This window comes from Crocodylus siamensis, chromosome 10 (assembly GCF_052110815.1).
Source record: "Crocodylus siamensis isolate JL-2025a chromosome 10, ASM5211081v1, whole genome shotgun sequence".
NCBI classification, from domain to species: domain Eukaryota; kingdom Metazoa; phylum Chordata; order Crocodylia; family Crocodylidae; genus Crocodylus; species Crocodylus siamensis.
The window spans coordinates 9,738,900-9,762,007 of record NC_143404.1 but is presented as its reverse complement, the minus strand read 5'-3'; the positions used below and the strand labels follow the sequence as shown (position 1 = coordinate 9,762,007).

General features: G+C 46.0%; 1 protein-coding gene across 2 annotated transcripts in view; it reads left to right on the top strand.

Annotated features, from left to right (window-relative positions):
- The window catches only part of JADE2 (jade family PHD finger 2), a 218,784-nt gene that overhangs the window by 16,426 nt on the left and 179,250 nt on the right, over positions 1-23,108 (top strand). The gene's annotated exons all lie outside the window — the stretch shown is intronic.

Here is a 23,108-nt window from a genome sequence, read left to right as displayed (position 1 = left end):
CAGCCATGGGAGAGGCGGGCAGAATTCATTGGGAATAAAAAAGCATTGGGCCCCTTGCTGCTTCTGTCTTCAGCAGGCACCTGCAGCCACAGGACAATAACATATATACAGCAATGGAAAAAATAAAACCTACCATTTCAATTAAAAACTCACCATTTCAGTTTAGGGGGCACAGAATGCAACAAGGACTAAAACCCCGTCACGTGTACAAGAGCCCTGAGTGATGTCAGTTTCTCTGCGTTCCCAGTCCTTATTGGTCCCGTTCTTATTTGGTTTCCTTGTTCAGACGTCTCTACCTCTGTGACATTTTCAATCTCCTCCATTGTCTCTTGTTGCTTTGATGTGAATTTCATGATGCTGCTTCTTTTCTCCCCTTTACAAGCTGCAAGTGTCATCTGTTCCTTCTTAACACCTGCCCTTCCAGTGTCACTGGTGGAAAACTAATGCTTTTTGTTTCTACATTCATCCATTTGAAATAAGCACCATATCTTTGTTGTGCAGTTGTGGTAACTCCCTGGAACCCCTGTCATAGTACTATTTTTATTTGAGTTTGTCAGTTTTTTTCAATGTTTTCATGTCTTGCTTTTCATTCTGTTGAGCATCATCCACAAGATTTGGCAGCCTGGTTTTAAGTTTGCTGTTAGGAAGCATTTCTGTTGGGGACAATCCGTGCTTCATGGGTGTTGCCCTGTAATTTAAGAGTGACAGGTGTGTGAATCTGTAGCTTTTTTTCAACAATTTCTTTACTGTTTGTACTCCATTTTCCACCAGACCATTGGATTGTGGGTGTTTAGAACCTGAAGTGTTGTGGTGGAATCCATATTTGTTTGCAAACTCCTTAAAATCAAGGCAGTTGAATTGAGGTCTGTTATCTGTTCTCACAATTTGTGAAATCCCATGTCTAGCAAAAATTGATTTGATGTGAGTTATGACACGGTTTGCTGTTGTGTTTTTGAGCAGTGCAATTTCAGGATAGCGAGAACAATAATCCAGCACAAATGCATCATTTTTTTCTGCATGCCTGAATAAGTCAATGCCCACTTGACACCATGGAGCTACGGGCTCCTTCAAGACCATAATGGGTTATTTTTTTTGCACTGATCTGTACTTTAGGCATGTTGTACAAGCCTTTACAGCATCTTTTATGTCACTATTTATGGTGGGCTAATATAGAGCACCCCTTGCTCTCCTTTTGCATTTGTCAATGCCTTGATGCCCCTCATGTATTTTGTTTAACATATTTTTCTTTAGCAATTCTCTTTGGCCTCTGCTTGCCTGCTTCATAGTGAGGTCCTCCTTTCTGTATTGTTTGTGTGTTGCCTTAGATTTTTGCTATCTTGTAATCCTATCTAGATCAGCTTGTTCTGCTTTTTCCTCCAGCTTCTGCAGCCTGGCATTTGTTATCTCAGCTGCTGGCACATTCTATCTGCCTTTTCCAAATTAAACTCAGGATCCTCTACCCATCTTTTCCTGAGGCTTGTATCCCTTATACCCCATACTATTTAGTCTCTGATCACGGACTCTTTTAGTTCTCCAAAGTTGCACGTCTGGCTTAGCAGTCTGAGGTCTTTGACAAACTCCTCCATTTTCTCACATTCTTTCTGCTGTCTCATGATGAAATTATACTGTTCAAAGGTTTCATTTTGTTTGGGCTTACAATATTCCTCAAACTTTTTTATTATTGTGCCATAGCTTTTCTGTTCTGCTTCTGATACTCAGAGCTGACCAAAGCAGGGTGTGGGGCCTGGGGCAAATCAGCCCACGCGGGGCCTCGCCCCCACTCAGATCTCACGGGTCCCAGTCCTGAAAAAAATGCCACTGCCATCAACAGCAGTGGCATTGGCAGTGGAGGACGGGGAGGGGAGCAAGCAGCTGGAGGTGGAGCCACCACTTCACCCAGATCCACGTCTCCACTGCTCTGCCCGGCTCTGCGGGGCCCCCAAAGTGTGGGGCCTGGGGCAGTTGCCTTGATTCACACCCCCTTGGGGTGGCCCTGCTGACAGTTCAAAGCTATTATAAAGAGACAGAGCTTCTGCGCCTGCTATATTAAAAAAATAGCTACCTTGAGTGGATCTTCCTTCTCTGTAGCTCCGCTGGCCATCATATATATGTTGAAGCTCTGCCTAAATTTCTTCCAGTTTTCTGCTGCATTGCTAGACAGCTGTAACTCCTTGGGAATTCTGAGATGCTCAGTTTTTCTGTCTTACTTTGCACCCCACTCCTAGTACCATGTGTGAGTCTCAAAAGACCAAAGAGTTAATCTTACAAAATTATAAAGCTTATTTATTCAGAGAGCCTTCTTAGCCTACTGATCTGCTGTTGCCTCCTGCAATCCCTGGGCAAATGTAACAACTTATAGGTAACACTTTTAAAGGTATCCACACACTAGTGACATGAGATCCAGGCACCCCTAGATTTCAGGAAAGGAGAACTCATGGTTGAAAATCCAACCTAGATCCAGATTTCATAATGAACCCCCTACTTTGGGGGCAGGAGGGATGAAAATGCTAGAAATGAAGCTATAGAGAGCGGTGACCTTGTGGGAAACTTGTATTGCTACCATGAGTGCTGTACCCTGTGCAGAAAGAGCTGGTTTCACTTTCTAGAACTGTCAAAACGCTTGTATTCCCCAATACCAAATTCACTTGAGACGATGAGAAAGTACTATGATGTTCACCAATGTATGTAAACATCAGAGTGCTGTTTGGGAAAACATGCGTCAGAAGTTATCTCATCGGTGCCTATGCAGGTTTGTATACACATCCTGGTTAAGTCCTTGATTAATTACAGTGTCAAAAACATTCATATTTACAGGTTGCAGAGTCAGATAAGTAGCCACATTTTTGTTAAACTGAGATGAAGGAAGATCAAAACTTCTGATATCTAGCTTGACTGACTCTTGCTGCCAACATAAACCCTTACAACAGTGGTTTTCAATCTGTGATCTGTGCACCTCTGGGGGTCTGAAGACTATGTCTTAGGGCAGGGGCTCTCAAACTGTGGTACATGTAATCCTGGGGGTATGCAAGACATCTCTGGGGGATATGCAGAGAAATTATGTAATGGCAAATTTAATTTTCATTATAATAATAATTGGCATTTAAGTGGTTAATATATAAAACATATGCTGGTAGGGGTATGTGGGCAGCTGGTAAATCTGGAAGAGGGTATGCAATAAGAAACAATTTGGGAACCTCTGTCTTAGGTGGTCTGTGAAAGATGACTATGATCAATCGGACATTGGTGGTGGCAACCACCAGTCCTCCTGGATCACACTGTATGCATAAGGGCCACCCAGACCTTTGACGCATATGCCTGGGCAGGATTTTTTTTAAGGAGTGGAGGCTGCCTAGACCTTCCATCCTCCCATTTGGCCACCAAGACAGAATCCAAAGACCAGACTGACCCCACATGTTTGGTGCCTCCATGGCTGTAGTTGTATAAGTGTCTGGGAATAAAACCCAGGTCTTCTGGGTGGTAGGCAGGGATGCTGTCACTGAACCATGGGGGACTCCTATGATCAATCAAAAGTACAAGAATATCCACACTTACAATTCAAAGGGGTCCGCACCTCCATTCAAAAATTTTTAGGGGTCCAGACATGAAAAAAAGTTGAAAGCCACTGCCTTACAAAATTGCATGGCAGAAGGCAAATGCCTGTTGTGAACCTTGATACAAAGGCATCCAGAGTGTATGAGGAGCAAACCCAGGGAATATAAATGTGCCATTGGGTCTCTCCTCACAAATACATACACTGTAATCTACTGAGAGTCTTTTATTTCTAATAACATGTTTAAAGAAATTGAGTTTATGTTTCAGCTAATGGGGATATTTTTACACATGCATATTCTCCCTGATCCATAGATATGGTAGAGATTGTCACCATGAGTTAGATTATGGCCACAATCAAGGCTGTGTCCAATGCTCGAGCTGTGCACGGACGACTGATAGCTGGCCTCCTAGAACTGTGGAACTGCTAAGGTGCCCAGCATCACCAGCTCAGTGATGCCCTCCTCATGGTACCATGGAGAACTTCTGGATCCTGGAATACCTCATGGAGGTCACAGACAGCTGGCTAGATGGAGTGGTCTTGGGGCACATGTTTCTTGTAGCAAACTGGCCTAATCAGCACAGGAGCAAGGCAGTGCAAAGATGGCTTCTAGACACTTTACCATCTCAAGAGTTTTGCAACCACTGCCCAGAATCTGCTTTTAAACTATGGCCTAATTTTGAGGTGCTGAGTGTATGCTGCTTTCACTGCAGCCAGACAGCATTGCAGCCACTCTGGAGTCGATGGGAATTATGCAGGCCCAATGTATTGCAACAGTACGCCTGAATTTAGGTATGAGAATAAGCCCATGTGAAAGGCTTCTGCTTCCTAACTAGCTTTTTAAAGCACTGTTGCTATCTGTGCTGGCTGTTTAGGTTCTGGGGTTTGTTTTTTCATATATCGAAGTTTTTCATCAAGAGATATTTAAAGAAAAGCCTCCAAGCTTTTCCCTCCAGAAATACGGATTAATATGATATTGGATTAACTGCTGAGATGTTACTGCTTGTCCCAGTGAAACTTTTCTTTCTTGAACAATTTATTGAAAAAATAATCCAGAGTAAAATGGAACTTGTTACCTGGCAGTTCAGAAAAGAAAGGAAAGTCTTTTTTGAATTTAATGGCAAATGTTTAACATTTCTGAATGGTGCTGCATTCATAGCGCTGGAACACATGGGGCCTTTCTGCTGATTCTAAAATCAAGAGGACATCTGCTCACAATGAACTTATTAGAGACCAAAAACTTTGTGGGCAAGTGAGCTAGCTGAAATTCAAAGGGGTGTCCTGCAAGTGAGAGGCTGTCTCCTTCGTTAGCAGGCACCTGAGCTGTCCGCTCACCTGGATAAGATTATGGTTCACCTGGTTCAGATTATGCAATGTTACATGTGTACAGGGAGCAATTCTCCCAAGGGCCAGGGGGTTATTCTGTATTTGTGTGAAAGCAGAATTTGATCTTTTATATACATCTGTGCAAGTCATGTAGCTACACTCAACTGAACATTTAAAACCAAGACATTCCTGAAAAACCTTCTTTATGGGCTGCACCTTGCCTTCTCTGCAGTCCTGTAGACAGTTGATCAGCAGAGTTGGCACATCTCCAAACAAGGACAGCTCTGTCCCTACACTTCTTTCAACACTCCCCAGCCAACTTTTGGGATTATACAGCCTCATTGCAGATAGCTCTTGCTGTTACATCCCTTCTGATAGACTGGCTGCTGTTTGGTCCTGCTGGATGGATCACACCAGCAGGATGAAAGGCACTTTGCATTTAATAAACTTTCCTGGAGAGTGAAGCGCTGTTGTTCACACAGTAGCACATTAAAAAAAGACCTCCACTTCCAGGAGGATCCTTGCAGGTATTTAACAATTATCCTGGCTAAAGGAAAATGGTTCTTTAGAAGAGAGGGAAGAGAAGAGAGAGATTTTATTTTTTACATACACAAGAATATTTCACATTTATATTCCACCTTTTATCTCAAAGGGCTGCACAGACCATCTGCAGACACTAGACAGCACCACTGTAAGGTATCCACCACTGGTGGGGAAGGCAGCAGCCAGTTTATTTGGAACATGCCACGTAGCAGAAGGAGAAAGCCACTACTTGTGTGACAATTGCCATAAGATCCTTAGTTTTTAAGGTCTCAGAACAACTCCACATTCAGTGTATAACATAATTCTTTTTATCTCTGTTGGTGGGATGACAGGCTTAGGTTGGAATTTAAAACTGACTGGCTCCATGGTAGTAGGGCGGATTATTTGATCTACTGCTTCCTATGTACCTGGCCAAGGTGCAGACATTACACTTTAGCTGGTATAAGTGATTGGAAACTGGTCTATACCCATAACAGAACAGAAGTTTGGTGCATACCGACTGGTTTAAAAATGGTGGAACCCAGTCTAAGATTTCCTTCCCACCACCACCACCAAAGGGTGAACGTGTGTCGGTTCACTACTGATCTAAACTATGCCACTTACAGAAAACTGTGTAACTTAGATGATTCTCTCTTAGGCTTTTTGAATGTCTGTACCTAGGCCTCAGGTCATAATACTAACATTTACTCACAGGGCTGCTTCATTTTTCATCTGATGCTAACATGAAGAATACAGACTGCGCCAAATCAAAGCCTTACATCCAGATGCAGATTTAGATGCTTTCCCTGTGGTGGCCTGAATCCAAACATCCTGAAATTTGGGAATGTTTGGAGGTGCAGTTCAGATTCTCCAATTTGGAAATATCTGGACCTGTTTCTTCCTAGAGCTGGTGTCAAATCCACAAGTGGATTACTTGCATTTACAGAATATTGTTTTATTGCCAGAAGAAGTTTACAGGGTGCTGCTACTTCAAACAATGTATGCCGTTCCCTATCCCAGATGTGCATCTTGTACTTCCTCAAATATTTACAGTGCAGGTTCTCCTATGTATAATTTCTGTGCTAAAAGCACTGGGGTGTCAGTTCCAATATGACACACAACTTAAACATTCAGTCTAGCTTAGAAAGACTTCCAGAGCTGTTGGCTGAAGGTGAAGATTTCCATTGCCCTCCCTTGAATCAGTGTTAAAAAGTAACACACAGTGCAAAACATAGCGCAAGAAGTAAATTCAAAGAGAATTGTTTTATTGCTCCTGGAACAGCCCCTTATGGTTGTTTAAGTCTTATAAATAATTTTTATATGGTTTATATTAATCATTGGAAAGCCAGAAGATACGATTTTTTTTAAGACAGACAATGTATTACCTTAGTCTGTGATATAGGTGTAGATCTACCCGTAAGAGCTAGGAAGCTGGGCTGTCACAGTACATGCCCTCACTGCTCACAATAAAACTGTGCTGAGTCTAACAACTTCTGCTTCAACAAATATGCACCTCAGCAATGCTGGATGACTCTCAGTGGATTAACAATTTTCTTTTTCAAGACAGAATGGGCAAACTCCTGAGTCACTTTGAGCTGTACCTAGGGACTTTCTTTCTGGTTTATGATTGTCTGATATCATAAACAGTTGTCTACAGCTCTGGATATTACTTTAGACATTCGGCTGTTCAAAATATAGATGTTGTTTTCCAGTGGAAGAAGTTTTTTTGCTCCCCTTGTCTTCACATTCCAGCTACAGCAGAAGTCACAGAACGCTACGGCTCTCTGCCTCACTGGGTTGCTTCCAGATTCTTCTCGCAGATCAGAGCTTGGTTCTGCTTCCAAATGAGATTTCTCTTTTCAAACTTTTGTATACAATCAGTTATCTAGATCGGTCCACCACCCTTCTTGAGTTTCTCGTCAAACAGCAAAATATAAAGATCCCACTGCTGAACTTACTCCTTTCATTGCCATACCTCTTCAGCCATGACAAAATGCCTAGGGACTGAATCATTTTGAATTTGCTGAACCCAAGTTGTAAGACAATCGAGCTATTTAAAACTGTAATATAACACATGCACACAAAGTCACTTGGGAGCTATATCAACTGAGCATGAACTACAAGTTCCAGAAGAGAAGATTTCAGTGACTATATATTCATTAGTGTTTTCTTTGTTTCCTTGCACTTAATATATGTTACATTTTTCCCCGTTTTATATGCCTGGACTTCCTAGACAGCAAAAAGGATGATAATGTAGGTATATGGAGTCTGTCCACAAGAATGCATCTGAGTCCACCTCTATTATCTTGCAATCAAATGGTTCCTAACATCATATCTTGGGCTCATCTATACATGCATGAAATGTGCCTTTTCTAATGTGCATTAAATTCAGTATCTCCAATGTAAGATACAAAATTAATCTGCATTAGGCTGTGCTAATGCACAGTAGTGCATTTGCCTGCTTTTTAGTGATGCTTAATGCACAGTAAACTATTTTACTGTGCATTAGTGTAATGTCACTTTTTTTAATGTCAGAGTTAGTTACACTTTGATGCACAGTATACTGCACGTTAAAGCACGTGTGTAGATATGCCTTTCATGATTATTCCCAAACCTTCAGTGTATCATGGAGGAACTTGTTGAAATACCTTGAAAATCAAGAAAATCTTACTGAATAGGAGAGTATTTTATTGCAGTTCTAAATTTTTAATTTTATTTTTTTGGTGACATTAACTTTAATATTGACTTTGAGACCTAGTTTAAGTAGTGACATGACTTTTTAGCTCTTGATTTATGGAAAGCTTTTTTTCCACCTACTACTTCCAGGTGTAAACTGTATTGCATTTTTCTTTATGAATAGATACATGATGAGCTACTTTACTCACCAAGGATTTGGACAATGCCAATATCCAACAGGAGCATCACAGCAGGCTTAAGGTCTAGGAGAACCTTACCTCTATATTGTTTAAAGGATTCTTAGTAACTGAAAAATCAGATTTTTGTAAGTGACAACAAGCATTAGCACTCACAAGGGACTTTTATTTTAGGAGTTAAAATTTTCTGACAACTTTAATTTTCCGGTATTTAAGGCTTTAAATTTAGGGACAGACTCAAGCTGCCCCCAGGCACCAGTCCTGCAGTGTGTGGGGCAGGGCATGTATGGGGTATGGGGGGCATGTGCCTCCAAAGATTTGTGCACTCACAGTGGACACAGGGCTGCAGCCTGCCTGGACTGGCACAGGTAAGAGCCACCTCAGCAGCCCAGCAGGCAGGACTTGGTGCAGAAGAGCAGAGAGTAGAAGCGAGACTTATTGCTGCCACTGCCACTGCAACCCCCACCCCAGCCATGCTGCCAGCAGCGCGAGGAGTAATGAACTGTGGGGGTGGGGGCTGTGCTGCCCTCACTTTCCCCCACCAGTCACTCATGCACCAGGCCATGGCTCTACCCTGCTGCCATGGCTCACCACTGTGGTTGCTCCCCTCAGGCCATGGGTCTACCCCGGAGAGGAGGTGGGGTAGCAGGCACCTGTGCCCCTCCACCTCCTGACATGTTATCTATGCCCTCCTCCTCTCACCCTGTGCCGTAGATTTATCTGTGGGGAGCTGCAGGATTTGCTCTCCATGCTACCTCACTGCTATGTGCAGGTGTGTGCACGCACATGCATGTGGCAGCATAAGCGGCACTAGAAAATATTATTTGGGGGGGCTCGGCGGTGTGGAGCATGCCTGTCTGACCCCACCCATCCCTCCCGCAGGGCTGTGCATGCGGTGGTGGAATATGTGGTGGGGGCACTGGGCTCAGCACTGCAGTGGTGCTGGAGCCACTTTTGCCACCCCAGTTTGGAGGGGCTAAGCCCCATTAACCCTGGCTTTCTGTTGCCTATGCATGGGACGCCGTGCTTGATCACCCTCCTCCTGCACCCCCCCCAGCCCCAAGCAAACTTTTTCAACCTGCAATGGAAAACTCACAGTTTTCCATGTTTTTCTCCTTTAAGGAGAAACAATTTTCTAACTTTGTTTGTAAAGTTTGTTTGCGACCCTTTTATATATTCTTGCAACCCACTTCTGGATCATGACCCATGGGTTGAGAAACGCTGATCTAGCCCTTCTCTTTTATTTTCTGTACTTTTCTTCCAACAAGTATGTTTGGATGTTATTGATGTGTTTTGCTAACCATTAGTGTGTCATTTCGAAAACGCCAGTTAAAGGTACTTTTAACAAGAGAAAAGCATTGTTTCTAAGATTAAAGTAGGAAGTATCATGGATGCAGCATTGCTCTCAAGATTTACATTTCTGGAATGGAAACTATATTCCAGCAAACACGGACTAACCCCACCTTCCCTATTCTGTATCCAAAGGTACTTTGACAGCATATACATAGGACTATCAGTGCTCAAATTAATGCTTGTAATGCTTGGGAAACAAAAGATTTACACTGAGCGTGTTTATGGTAAACACATCTTGCTGGATGATGTTATGAATATAATTTCCAGCCCCAAAGCTTTGTTAAGATACAGCTAAGGTTATAATTACAAATCAATCAGAGATAAAAGACAGATCTAAAAAGCCTTGTTTTACTTCAAAATGTTTTACTTACTTTAGAAAAATGTTTGACATGCCAAGTTAAAGGAAAAGGGTTAAGCCAGGGGTGAGCAAATACGGCCAGTGGGCTGCACCCGGCCTGCCAGGCAACTCCATCCAGCCCACAGGCGCCCACCATTTAATTGTACCCTGCCTAGCCTGCATGCTTATCTCCCACCCTGGTGCGCGGAAGAGCCTGGCCCAGCCAACATGCAGCTTCCGGGTGGGGCTGCTGCTGCCACTGCTGCAGCCGCCAAGGGACTTTCTTGACTTCCCCAGCCTCCAGCAGCTCTTCCTTGTCTCCCTGCTGCAGTGCAGCTGGCAGGGAAGAGGTGTGGGCAGGGAGAGGAGCTGCAGCTGAGTGGAAGTGCAGAGCATGGGGCTGGGGCTGACGGGAGCACAGAGCCTGCACGCAGCGGGGTGGGGGAGCATGGAGCTTGGATGGGCAGGGTGTGGGGATCCCCCCATACACTTCCCCCCATGGTGCACAGGCCCCGCTGCTGGCAGCAGCATCAGTAACAAGAGGGGACCCTCAGGGAGCTTATGGCACTGCTGCCTGGCAGTGCATGGCTCCAGCCAGAGATGCGTATGGCGGCAAGGGGGTGGGTCACGTGGCAAGGGGCAGGGCTACCTTTGTGGCCCTCAACAGCTTACCAAAACTCATTAAGCGGCCCTGCAGCCAAAATAATTGCCCACCCCTGGGTTAAGCTCACTTGATATAAAATTATCACTCCACTGAAGTCAACAGATTGATGCCAGTTTACATCAGCTAAGGATCTTGTCCCATCTTAAAGAAAATAGAAAGTCTATAATTTTTAAGTGCCTGGGTCACAAATATGACAGGCAGACACATAGTGAATAGACTGTGGAAACTGAACCACCCTTGTGCCCTGAAAATGGTCCCTTCAAGACCAGACTGAGGCAGGACTGGTAGGTACCTCCCATTAGAAGCAGCAGTGGATATGGGCACCCTAAAAATACTACAGACAGACCGACAGATATGTGTGGCCACTGTTTGGCATTTGAGCCTAAATACAGCCCCTGGGGTTTCCCCAAGTGGCTAATGATTTTGCAGTCTAATATGTAGTAGCGGCCTTGGAACATGCACTTAGTGCCTGGGGCTGCTCGGTGTGTGATGTAACATAACTTTGGAGACCTTTCATCTCCACTCCTGTGGCTACTGTAAAGACAAGAACCGTGGTTTATTGGCTTTTATAGAGACCAAGCATTGCCCTAAGACTCCAAGCCAGTGGACAATATGGCCTCACTGGGGCAAAAAATGAGTATCCTGATTGTATGGTATTCCTGCCACCATTTTGATGTCAGACAAATGCATTAAATACAGTAGCTCATTGCAAGACATTAATCCTCTCATATGATTTAGTGCCAATGTTCCCTGTTTCACTTCCCCATAGCAACCTCAAATTCCCTGTTAAACTTTAACTCTGCAATTTTGGGGCTGAAAGCTGAGTCATCAGATGGGCCATTAGCTTTATCTGTAATAAAAAAGCCCTAGGCCCATATGGAATCACATCTGATTTGTTTCAAGCCCTTTAGGTAACAATTAAGAACACTCTTCCCTTCACATATGTTTGGTGATGGGGGAGTGGATTTCCTTACTAAAGGCATTTTCTGTCAGCCTTTGAAGACAAGGACTCTGTCTTTGATCTATAAGCAGAGAAGTGGTCTAGTCTCATGACAGTAATATAGATCTATTTCTTTCACAAATACCTTGATTGTGGGAAGTTATTTACAGCTTGCCTAAGAGATTGGGAGAAGAATCATGCTATATATTGCTAACCCTGATCAGGCAGGATTTATTATACTTTACAATACAGTGTCTGCAGTGTGGGTACTCATTTATATGTTTTACTCCTGCTTAAAGAAAGGAGGTCTTTTTATCTCACTAGATAGAAGGACTTTAAAATCTAGAACCCATTTGCCTTAAAAGACAGCTGTGTGAAATGAATCATGACAGTGATTCAAGAATGAGGTCAAATGGGATATTTTTTGCAAGGATTAGGAACTTCTGGGAGAAGAGTAAAGGCTGCCCTGAGAAAGGTTATGAGTGCATCCTCTAGCTGAAGCCCCTAAGGAGAATCAGCTGACTCTTGCTTAAGACACCAGGACAGTGTGAATATAAACAAATGTTCCTGTGTTTTACTAAAACTACAGAACCTTTGTCTTTTTCAAGTATTTGTGGATAAGGGATATTCGTCAAGGCTGGACAGCCTAAAATTAGCCCCACCAGCTGCATTGTAGCTCATGGATGTTGGCCTCTGCACATTGCTTGTCCCCTCCTTCTGTCCTGCAATCTTTTGTGAGTTGGGCATGGACAGAAACATACAAGCAGCTTGTTCTTCGATTCTTGTGAACTTCAAATCTTGCACCTACTTAGAAGAGAATGGGCTGAAGAGGAGGAGGGCACAATCTTCATGTGGCACTGGCTTTGTAACTCTTGGTTGACCTTACTACTGGACAGGTTTTGGTTTGGTGTTGAAAAGTATTTCCTCTGATTCAAAAGGAGGAGGGTTTTTTTGTAAAGTAGGCTAGCACTGGCTGATATTACGTATTGTTGGTAAAGGTAGAAGTGGGGGGGACATGAAAATACATGCACATTTGTGTAGAAGTCCTAGATTCGGATGCACTTGTATGACCCACACAAGGCTAAATGACAACTTATATAGATGACTATAACAGCCTTTTATTATTTAACACATATACTGTGGTAGCTTCTAGGAGTCACAAGTACCTGATTTCTTGGAGACAAAAATTCAAGCATAAAATAATGATTAGTGATATTCAGCACCTTAACTAGTTATTGTTTTTTTTATTTTTTCTGCTTCTGACATTTTTTGGTTGCACCTCCAATTGAGACTTTCCTAAGCCTGCACGCTTTCATCATATCTAAATTTTAAGTGGTGTGTTTTTTTGGAACAAGGATTAGGCATTGATGTGATTTCTGTGAGCTGCCTCTTAGTGTAACCTGGGTGTACCAGGGTGAGGACCCCTCTCCAATAGAAGGGGAGGGTTACCAGGGTGTACGTGCTTGAGATGGAAATTGCAGCTTGCTCACAGCTTCCCCTTAAGGACACAATATCTTAACTATATACATGGTTTATTCATGTGCAGAATAAAAGGGGAGGGGATAGAATAAACTAGATAGGTGATAAAGATAAATATTTACATATAATATATTCAAGCCAGCAAATAGCAGAACAGGTAAGTACAGCCGTCCCCCAAGACCCAGGAGAAAAACCTCACCCATGGATCCCCAGAGGGTATGTCCCAACAATCAGTGGGTAAACACCCCAAAATATAAAACACAGTAAACAGTTAATAAACACTCCAAAATATAGGATGCATCGAGCAATTCATAAACACTCCACATGTATGGTAATCCCACATACCCCCCTCCTCTAGAGGACTCTCTCTCTGTTTAGCATCAACTACCTCTGATGGGGCTATCTACTGTGTCCCTCCCTGGTGGGAAGCCCCTTGCCCGAGAGCTCAAGCTTCCCATCAAGTAGGGTTCCCGGTGTTTCATCCCCAGCCATGAATGACGCGTGCCTCTGGAGACAGGGAGGGCACGGCGACTGCCCGCAAGCCATGGCGGCAGTGGGGGCAGGAAGCTCCTGTAGGCAGCTGCGGTAGTGTCGGCAGCAGGGGGGGGAGGTGACAAGCGCTGATTAGTGCTCATGCATGCCCGGGGCCGGGGCTCCAATACACCGCACTGCATAGCCTGTGCTGCCCATAGGCCTTCGCACCCAGCAGTGGGGAATGTGGCCTGTCCCCTCCAAGGGGCCTTGGCCCAACAATGACTCACTGTGCAGCGGTGTGCTGGCCTTATGCTGGGGTGCAGACCCGAGCGGCCTTGAGAAGCTGCTGTGGTCCCGGTCCCTCTCAGACCCTCTGTGCAGTGACACCTGCACCGTCCGGCCTTGTGCTGGGGTTGGAGACCCAAGCCACCTCAAGCAGCTCCCGAGGTCCCAGTCCCTAGCAGATGCTCCATGCAGCGACACCTGCACCGGCTCACCACGCTCTCTTGCGGTGAGGGGTTGGGGACGCGGCCATCTGCCGTTCCTGTCCGATGGAGGAGTCTTCGGGCTCTTCAGGGCAACAGGAAGTGCCCCCGAGTAGGTCTTCCCCAGCTCCTTCTCAGCCCCGGCTTCGTATTTCTTCTTCGTCCTTCATCATCTCCTCCATGTGCTGTGCACACAGCTCCTTATATACCCTTTTGGGGCTCTGCCCCAAGGTTGAAGACTGGCCAATCGGGGGGAAGGTGGAGCACAGTCTTCAATTAGGTCCGCTCCTCACCTTGCCCCAACGTAGGGGCGGGGCAGACTCCTCTTGAGGCTCCTCCCCTGCTGGTCTCTGATTGGTGGGTTGGCCCCACCAATCGCTCTGGCATTTTTCTAAACCCCAGGAACTGGGCAAAGATAGGCAAGTTACATTAGTAAAGTAGTAATAATAAATATACTTCAAAGACATGTGCACAGAGTACAGTGGAGAAGGTGTATGTGGGTAAGGAAAGCTTTGTGTGTGTTGTACTGTTAGAGATGGGCCCACGCTTAAACAGGATTTCCAGGCATCTATGGACCTGGGCTACAGCTGGAACTCACCCCGATGGCATTTTCAACCAGCTCTGCTTTTTCCATAAGCAAGACCCATGAAGTTAGACTCTTTTATAAGCAAAAATGAGCCAGAACCTCCCACTGCCCCTTCCCATTTTACATGAAGGAGAAAATATGTGAATTTTTACTTGAGATAAAGAAAGTAGCAAGTAAAGAAAAAAACAAGTGTACATTTTCTATCATCTAGGAGTGTGTTCCTTACAAATCTGAAGAGGCCTCCCAGCAGCAGTGTAGGGATGTGGCCGGGTACCTAGACCAAGATAGAAGTGGTGAGTCCCAGTTGCAGCTGTGATTGCAAACGAATGCATGGCTGCTGGCAGCAGCTGCTTTTTATTTTTGCCCCCTCTCAAGTCCCCCAAGTCAGTGCCTTGGGCAGTCACCCCTACAGCTATTCTATTGCTTCCCATCACAGCACAGGCAGAACTCTGCTTGTTTAAAGAGGCAGGACTCAGGGACAACTATAGCATTGCCTCATGTCACAAAACCATATGTATCATACCTCATGCATCAGACTTTAGGGAAGACCAGTTATAAAACCTATAAAGTATCTTGGATCAATCTCTAATTACAAGCAACAATTTTCTATGTCAGAACCTGGGCAAGGAGCTATTGAATGTAATGCATTTACTTGATGGGTGGGGGGGAGGGAAAACCAAATGTTTTTTGCCACTAAACCATCTGTCCTTAGTAGAATAGCTTGTTTCAGTGGAAATGAGGATAAAAGTATTAAATGCACAGCTACTGATGCAAAGCTATAATATCAGGTTGGTTTGCTATCAAACAGTGCATAAAATCATTACCTGTTGTCCTTTGATCAACATTTTTGGCATAAGCTAAGCCTGCTGACAAATTATGTCACAAGAAAAAGAGTTCAGCTCTTTGATTAAATAAATGGAAACAAGCTAACTCTGAAAGTTAAAAAGTGTACATAACTAGGACAGAATATGGTTGCACACAGCTCCCCTCTCACTAATGTCTGATCCACTGATAGGTTAGACAACTGTAGGACAGTGCCCTCCTGCCGTAAGCTCATGCAGCAGCCCGTGTGCCCAGCAGTGGCTCCCAAGCAGATCCCTTTGATGGAGAGAGGGATGCTAGCCAAAACATGAGGGTTATATCCAGATTTGGTCAGGGGCACTGGATATAACATTAACCTGGCATTGATTAAGAGATGAGCAGATATTAATGTTCCATCAAAAAGATGCCATCTCTAACAGAATTTTTAGATTAGAGCTCTGGGAATTCTTAGAAATGAAACCCAAAAAGAGTAGCCCTTGGATGATGCATCTGAGTTTAGCTTTGCTTTTGGAAACTTAAAGTGAAATTCCAGGCCTGGGAAAAGAAATCTCCAAAAAGTTTCTCAAAAGCGCTGTTGAACTGAAAGCATTGAGTTCTATACTACTCTACTTTTTGACTAAGGTGAAAATGCTGCTAACTGAAGTAAGTGTCCTTTGACAGGCCCAAATCGTAAAGTTTCGTTTCCTATTTGGATCAGAACTTTTCCAAAGTTTGGAGAAATACATATATAGGCTTTTTAGTTGGCCCTTTATGGAGTTAGAGGCCAACCATTACATTTGGATTCAGATCCATTTCAAAGCTAAGGAATGTCTGATGCATGTGTTGACATAAATAAATGTCTCTTTGGAGTAAGGGTATATAAAAGGGGTTGGTCCCAAAACACAGCAGGTAGTTTGAAAGACCTGCTCAATATTACATTGGAATACGTGAACTGTCAGACTGGATCAGTCCTTGGTCCATCTATTCCTGGGTCACATTTCCAATGCCAGGACCAGATGCTTCGGAAGATGATGCAAAAAAAACCTAGCAGCAGGCAGATGTACTGTAATTTTTCCCATGAAGGTCCCATCCTAATACATGGAACTTGGCTAAAGACCTTCAACGTGAGTTTTATATATGTATAAAAGTCTAATCTCTCCTTGACTGTTGCTGAAGTCAGTGACATTCTGTAGCAGTGAGTTCCATAGACTCATTGCACATTATAAATTAAGAGCCGCCATGAGGGCCAGCCAGGGGTTGCCTGGACAAAGGTAGCCTCCAGTCCTAGGAGGCACTGCACCAGGGAGACCATTCTCCTGGAGCTGCACAACCTCTTCAAACCCCCCACACCAGCTGAGCCAGCTGAACGCTGGCCCCAGCATGTGAGGAAGGAGGGCCACCAGCAACTGTGCCCAGAAGAAGATGCAGAGTAATCGAAGTGGACAGTTCCCTCCTAAGGAGGACAGTAGGGCTGTGCAAAGCTTTGGGTGCTGATTTGATTTGGAGGAGATTTGGCCTGATACAGGAGCCGAATCTCTGAATCCAAATTGAATTGGGGGACCAATAAAAAAGTCTGAATCAATTTGAAGCCTCTAAATCGATTCGGAAAAGATTCAGAGAGCTTTGGAGAGATTCAGACATTTGGGTAGGTCCCTGCTCACCACTGCAAAAAGCTAGACCCAGACTCCGTGCTGATAAGTAGGGGGCAGGAGGGGAAGGGCTGGAGGAGGGGGGAGGGAACCATGGGACACCCACCAGGCCCCATCCCCTGCCTGCTCTCCCAGCCCCTCTGAGTGCCCCCCCTACCCCTGCCCACTCTCCCAGCCCCGTCAATGGCTGCTCCACCTGGCCCCAGCGTCCTGGCTCTTTACAAAAAAAAAAAAGAAAAAAGCCCTGCACTCACCAGCTGCTGTAGTGACTGCTGTGGGGCTTTTGGGAGCTCGTGGCAGAGCCTCCCCATGCAGCATGGGGCAGTGGGGATTGCCCCCCCCCCCGCAGAAGCCAGTGAGTGTGGGGCTTTTTTTTTTTTTTTTAAAGGTCCGGGAAGCTGGGGCTGGACGGGGAAGTCATTGATGGGGCTGGGAGAGTGGGTGGGGGATGGGACCTGTTTGATTTGACTGATTCGACGGTGGCCAAATCTCTAAATCAATTGAAGACAGTGATTCAAATCACCGAATCAAATCACTGTCCACTGAATTGGCCGAATATGAATATGAATCTGAAGCAAATACTAGCCGCTTTGCACAGGCCTTGGGGATAGAGGGCCCGATCTGTCAGCCCGACCCTGTAGCCCATGCGGTCTGCTGCCTCCCTGGGGCTTGTGTCCATGATGTGACTGAGAGGATCCCTAAACTTATCCAGCCCTCAGACCACCATCCCATGCTACTTATCCACGTGGGCACAAATAACATGGCTCAGAGCAATCCTGGTTGGGTCATGCGTGACTACAGGACTCTGGGGGCTGGGCTCAGGGGGCTGGGGGCTCAGGTGGTTTTTTCCTCAATCCTTCCTGTCACAGGTCACAGCCCCTGGACGGATAGGTGCATCGGTGAGGTGAACAGGAGACTCTGGTGATAGTGCTACTGTAAGGGCTTTGGCTTCTTTGACCACACTGCACATTTCAGTGAGAGAGGTTGTGGACTGTTGGGAAGGGATGCCCCCCACCTCACCTGGAAAGGGAAGAAGCTCTTCTCGACCAGAATGGCTGACCTACTTAACAGGGCTTTAAAGTAAGATCACTGGGGGACGGGAGGTCTATCCACAGTTCTAAACCAGATCATGCCAATCACAGCAGTAACAGCTTAGGTACCCCAAGGGAACCCACTCCTATGAGAGCCCAAGGAAAGGTTATGTCCCATCACATAAGCAAACCTAGGGCTTTCCATGGCAGACTCCACTGCCTGTACACAAATGCCAGGGGCCTGGGTAACAAGCAAGAGGAGCTGGCCCTTCTCCTGACCGATAATGATTATGACCTTGTAGGGATAATGGAGACCTGGTGGGACTCCTCCTATGACTGGTCGTTAGGTGTAGAAGGCTGTACCCTCTACAGAAGAGATTGTATTGGGAAGAGGTTTGGGAGTGTAGTCTTGATTGACCACACAATGAACATGAGCCCCTAGTGCGATGCTGTAGTTGGCAAAGCAAACCGAACTCTGGCATGCATCTACTAATGTATCTTGAGCAAAACCAGGGATGTCATCCTCCTGATTTACTTTGCCTTAGTGAGGCTGCAGGTGGAGTACTGCATCCAGTTTTGGGCCCCTCACTTCAGGAGGGATGTGGATAAGCTCAAGAGAGTCCAGAGGAGAGCCACATATATGATCAAAGACCAAGAGAACAAGCCTTACGCGGAGAGGCAGAGGGACATGGGACTCTTCAGCCTGGCAAAGAGAGGGCTCAGCGGGGACTTGGTGGTTGCCTATAAGTATATAAGGGGGGTGTGCATCAGGATCTGGGAGAACAGTCGTTCACCAGGGCTTCCCAAGGGATAATGGCCACAAACTTCTAGAAGGCCGATTCAGACTCGATATAAGGAAGAACTTCTTTACAGTCTGAGTCTGTAAGGAACAGATTCTCCCCCAGAGGTGGCTACTCTGGACTCATTGAAAATGCATTTGGATGTTTATCTTGCTGGGATCATCTGATCCCTGCAGACTTCCTGCCTCTAGCAGGAGGGCTGGACTTGATCTCATGAGGCCCCTTCCAGCCCCTAATGTCTATGAAATCTATTAAAACAGAATTTCAAGTTTTTCATTTCCCATCTTCCATTTTCATTATTTGGCCATTAATCAATTAATGCACTGAAATTGTTATTCTTCTTATGGCTAATATGTTCAAACAAATAGGAATTAATCCCTGAGTGATGTCTTGGTAAAGACACCTACAATAAGCCTTTTCATTAGTTCCAACAAGTGATACTGCATCAGTGCAGCTACCAGTAAATCCCTAACCAGTGAAGGACAATATGGAAAAAGATGTCAATAGAAGGAGTTATGTGATAGAGTCAGGAGTGTGGTTTGGGACAGATCTTCAAAGGGGGCTTTGTCCACAAATGAGGCTTGTGCTTGTAGTTTGCCCATATGAGTGTCTATATACCTAAAGGTATGTGCATAAAATGGGACTATGTTATGTAAACACGTCCTTTTTGTGTTACCAGAATTTGAGAAGAACAAAGTAAAGAGCAGGATGTGTTCCCAGATGGACTGATAATGTAACTAAATTAAGAAAGAAGAGACATGGGGTTGATTCCAGAAAGTGGGAAGCAAGGTCTTTTAGACAAAGCCTGAGTTGGGTAGTCAAAATGTTCTAGCTGCAGAATGGGTATGACTGGAATGGAGAGGCCTTCATGAAGTTTTGGAATGAGCATATTAATGCTTAGTACCCATATATCACTTGACTTTTCCAAAGACTTGTGCGAATATAAACTGATGCTTGTTAACTCCCTTTGACAAGGGTGAGAAGGGATGAAAATGCAAGAAATACAATGATTTCCCTTTTAAAAACAGGGAAACCTATAAGTTTGATGATGAAAAATCATGTAATCCCTGGATTTGATTCTGAATTATTGTACACCAGTGTAATCTAGTGACCCATGAGATCACTGGTTCTCCGAGTCAAACCCAGGGATTACATGATTTACTCAGTACTGCGATGTTGGCAAGCAAGAGAATTGGGTAACAAAACCATAAATAAAGTGGGGGTTGGTAACCTACAGCCTACAGGCTAATTCTAGCCCGCCAAGAAGTTTCATCCAGACCACAGAACCAAGAGGTCAGCAACAAGTTGATGGCAAGGTCATTATTGCAGTGGGTCACAAGCAAAACAGCAGCACGTTAGCAGTTGGGGAAGTGGCAGCAGCAGTCAGTTCACAAGCAGTGGCCTGCCTTGAACTGAGCTGCATTATTTCAGCTTGCTGCTCCTAAAAGGTTTTGATTGTGGCAGGGCACTTATGCCTGCCACTTTGAGCGTAAGTGGGGACGAGTGTGACAGGGTACTGGATGTGTCTACCACTTTAAGAGGTCAGGCAGCCTGTTGAGCCACGGGCAGATGGAGGTCAGGGCTAATTGCTGAGTCAGCTGACCCAGGGGGCCGGCAGGTGAGGCTAGGCCTAATCAAAGGAGTCACTTGATTGAAGGGAGTCACCTGATTGGAAGAGGGCTGGGTTTAGACAAGGTAAAAACCCAGACCGTGAGAGCTGGGCTAGCATATCATCTTGGGAGCTGGTGTAGAAACATCACCCAGCGGGAAAACTGCAGCTCCTGCATGCCAGCATGGAGAATGATATCTGGAGGTCTGGGTAGGAACTAAGGGGATGGAGGAGGCTCCTGGGGACCCAGTGTGGGGTTCAGAGCCCTGAGAAAGTGGCTGAGTGCCTGGGACCTGTTCAGAGGAGGGCTCAAGGCAAGCCCAGAAGGGAGGGTCCTGGGTGCATAGGGACTTTGTGAGAGGCCAGGAGGGGCTTGGATGAACCCAGAGAAGGAAGGGGCTGCAGTAAGAAAGACTTATGGAGGGCTCCAAGCCCACAGAGAGTGGAAGAGAAAGTGACCCATGGAAGGGCCCAAGTGGGCAGACCCACAGAGAAGAAAGGGCTGGCAGTCGGAGGACAGACCCTGGGAACCTCAACTGGGCTATATTGGGGCCAGGGCCCAAGAGGGGCCAAAGGATGAGAGAACTCACCACGAGAGATGGCCAGAGCTGGGCGAGCCTGGAGTCTCGACTGGCCTGGAGGTTGCATCAGGGCCTAGGAGAGGCACAGCGTGCGGCCCAGGGTGATGATGGCTGGTAAGGGTCTGAGAGTGAGCTGAGGCCCAGATATGGAGGACTCGGATGAGAGATGGAGCCAGGGCCAGGGAGTCCAGTGGTTAGCAGCCCAGGAGGGCCAGGAGCCCAGAGAGGGATGTGTAAGACCAGAAAGGTTTGGAAACCCGATCCTAGGTAACACCTAAAACTGCCTCCTACTGGAGTTGGTTGGTATGGTTGGGCTGCCTGTGGTGGGGCAGCCTTCGTGAAATGCCATATATGGACCACTACAGGGAAAAGTGAGGATGGGGCACCGGAAAGCTTCAGTTCCCACTGCCTTGTGGGTGACTCTGGGGCCAGGGAAGGCTGGGACTACGTGGGTCTTGTGGCCCAGGGAGGGGCCAGCAACAGGCGGGGGGCAGGAAATGAAGAAATAACAGGGACCAGAAAGAGGGCTGACAGTCCAGAGAGGGGCCAAGAGAGATCAAGGGGCCTGGTAGCCCGTGACTGGTTGAGTGAGACCAAGGGGTCTGAGGGCCTAGAGAGGGGCCAGAGGAAAGACCAAGGGGTCTGGCAACCAGAGTGGGGCTGAGAGGCTGAGGAGTCAGAAGACCCAGTGAGGGGTTGTGTCAGCAATGGGTAGTATACCTGTAAGGATGCCATCTGTGAGGATGCCATCTGTGAGGCACAGGGCGTGGTGTAGGGGTGGATTTGGAGGCACGCAGTTTGCCCTTAAGGATTGAGGTGCTGTTTGGGGGCACAGTTCTGGAATGAGGCCCAGTGAGGGGCCTGGGCACAGGTAGAGGCCGACAGGAATTCAGTGGAACCAGGCCACGCAAAGACCTGTAGGCAGCCTTGCTATGATCATATTAACCATCAAAGCGTAGTAGGTGAGATGGAAAGGTGCCTAGGGATGGAATGAGGCACGGTCGCGGAGCCTCCGGGGGAATGTCACAGCCACACCTGGGACCCAACCCTGTGACACTGATCCTTGCCATAGAGTATCCTTCCCATTCATTTGGATGTTTTTCCAATTATTAGTCTAGATTTCATAGACTTTCATAGATGTCATAGATTTCATAGACGTTAGGGGCTGGAAGGGGCCTCGTGAGATCATTGAGTCCAGCCCCCACCCCCCCATAGGCAGGAAGTCAGTTGGGATCAAGTGACCCCAGCAAGAAATACATCCACGTGTTTTTTGAAAGAGTACAGAGTAGGTCCCTTCTAAGGGGAGTTTGTTCCGGGCCCTGGACACTCACATCATAAAGAACTTTTTTCTTATGTCTAGGCTAAATTGGCCTTCCTTGAGTTTACCGCAGTTATCCCTTGGCGAGAACAGCTGTTCTTCCAAGTCCTGATGTACCCCTCTTATATAATAGTAGGCTGCCACCAAGTCCCCCCTGAGCCTCCTCTTTTCCAGACTGAAGAATCCCAAGTCCCTCAGCCTCTCCTTGTACGGCCTGCCCTCCAGGCCTTGGATCATGTGAGTGGCTCTTCTCTGGACTCTCTCAAGCTTCTCCACATCCTTCCTGAAGTGGGGGGGGCCCAATACGGGAAGCAGTACTCAAGCTGCAGTCTCACCAGGGCCAGGTAAAGCGGGAGGATGGCTTCCCTTGTTTTGCTTGAGTTGCATTGGTGGATGCACACCAGAGTTTGGTTTGCTTTGCCAGCCACAGTACCATATTGGTGGCTCATATTCATTCTGTGGTCAATCAGGACCCCCAAGTCCCTTTCAGTTGTGGTGCTAGTGAACGTAGTACTGCTGATCCTGTAAGTATGTTGAAGGTTCTTCCTACCAAGGTGCAGCACCTTACACTTCTCTACATTGAAGGCCATCAGGTTTTGGTTGGCCTACCGTGAGAGTGTATCCAAGTCGGCCTGTATTCCCAGCCCGTCCTGTGGTGTGACCACCCTCCCCTGATAATTTGGTATCATCCACAGATTTTACCAGGTCATATCTGATTCCCAAATCCAGA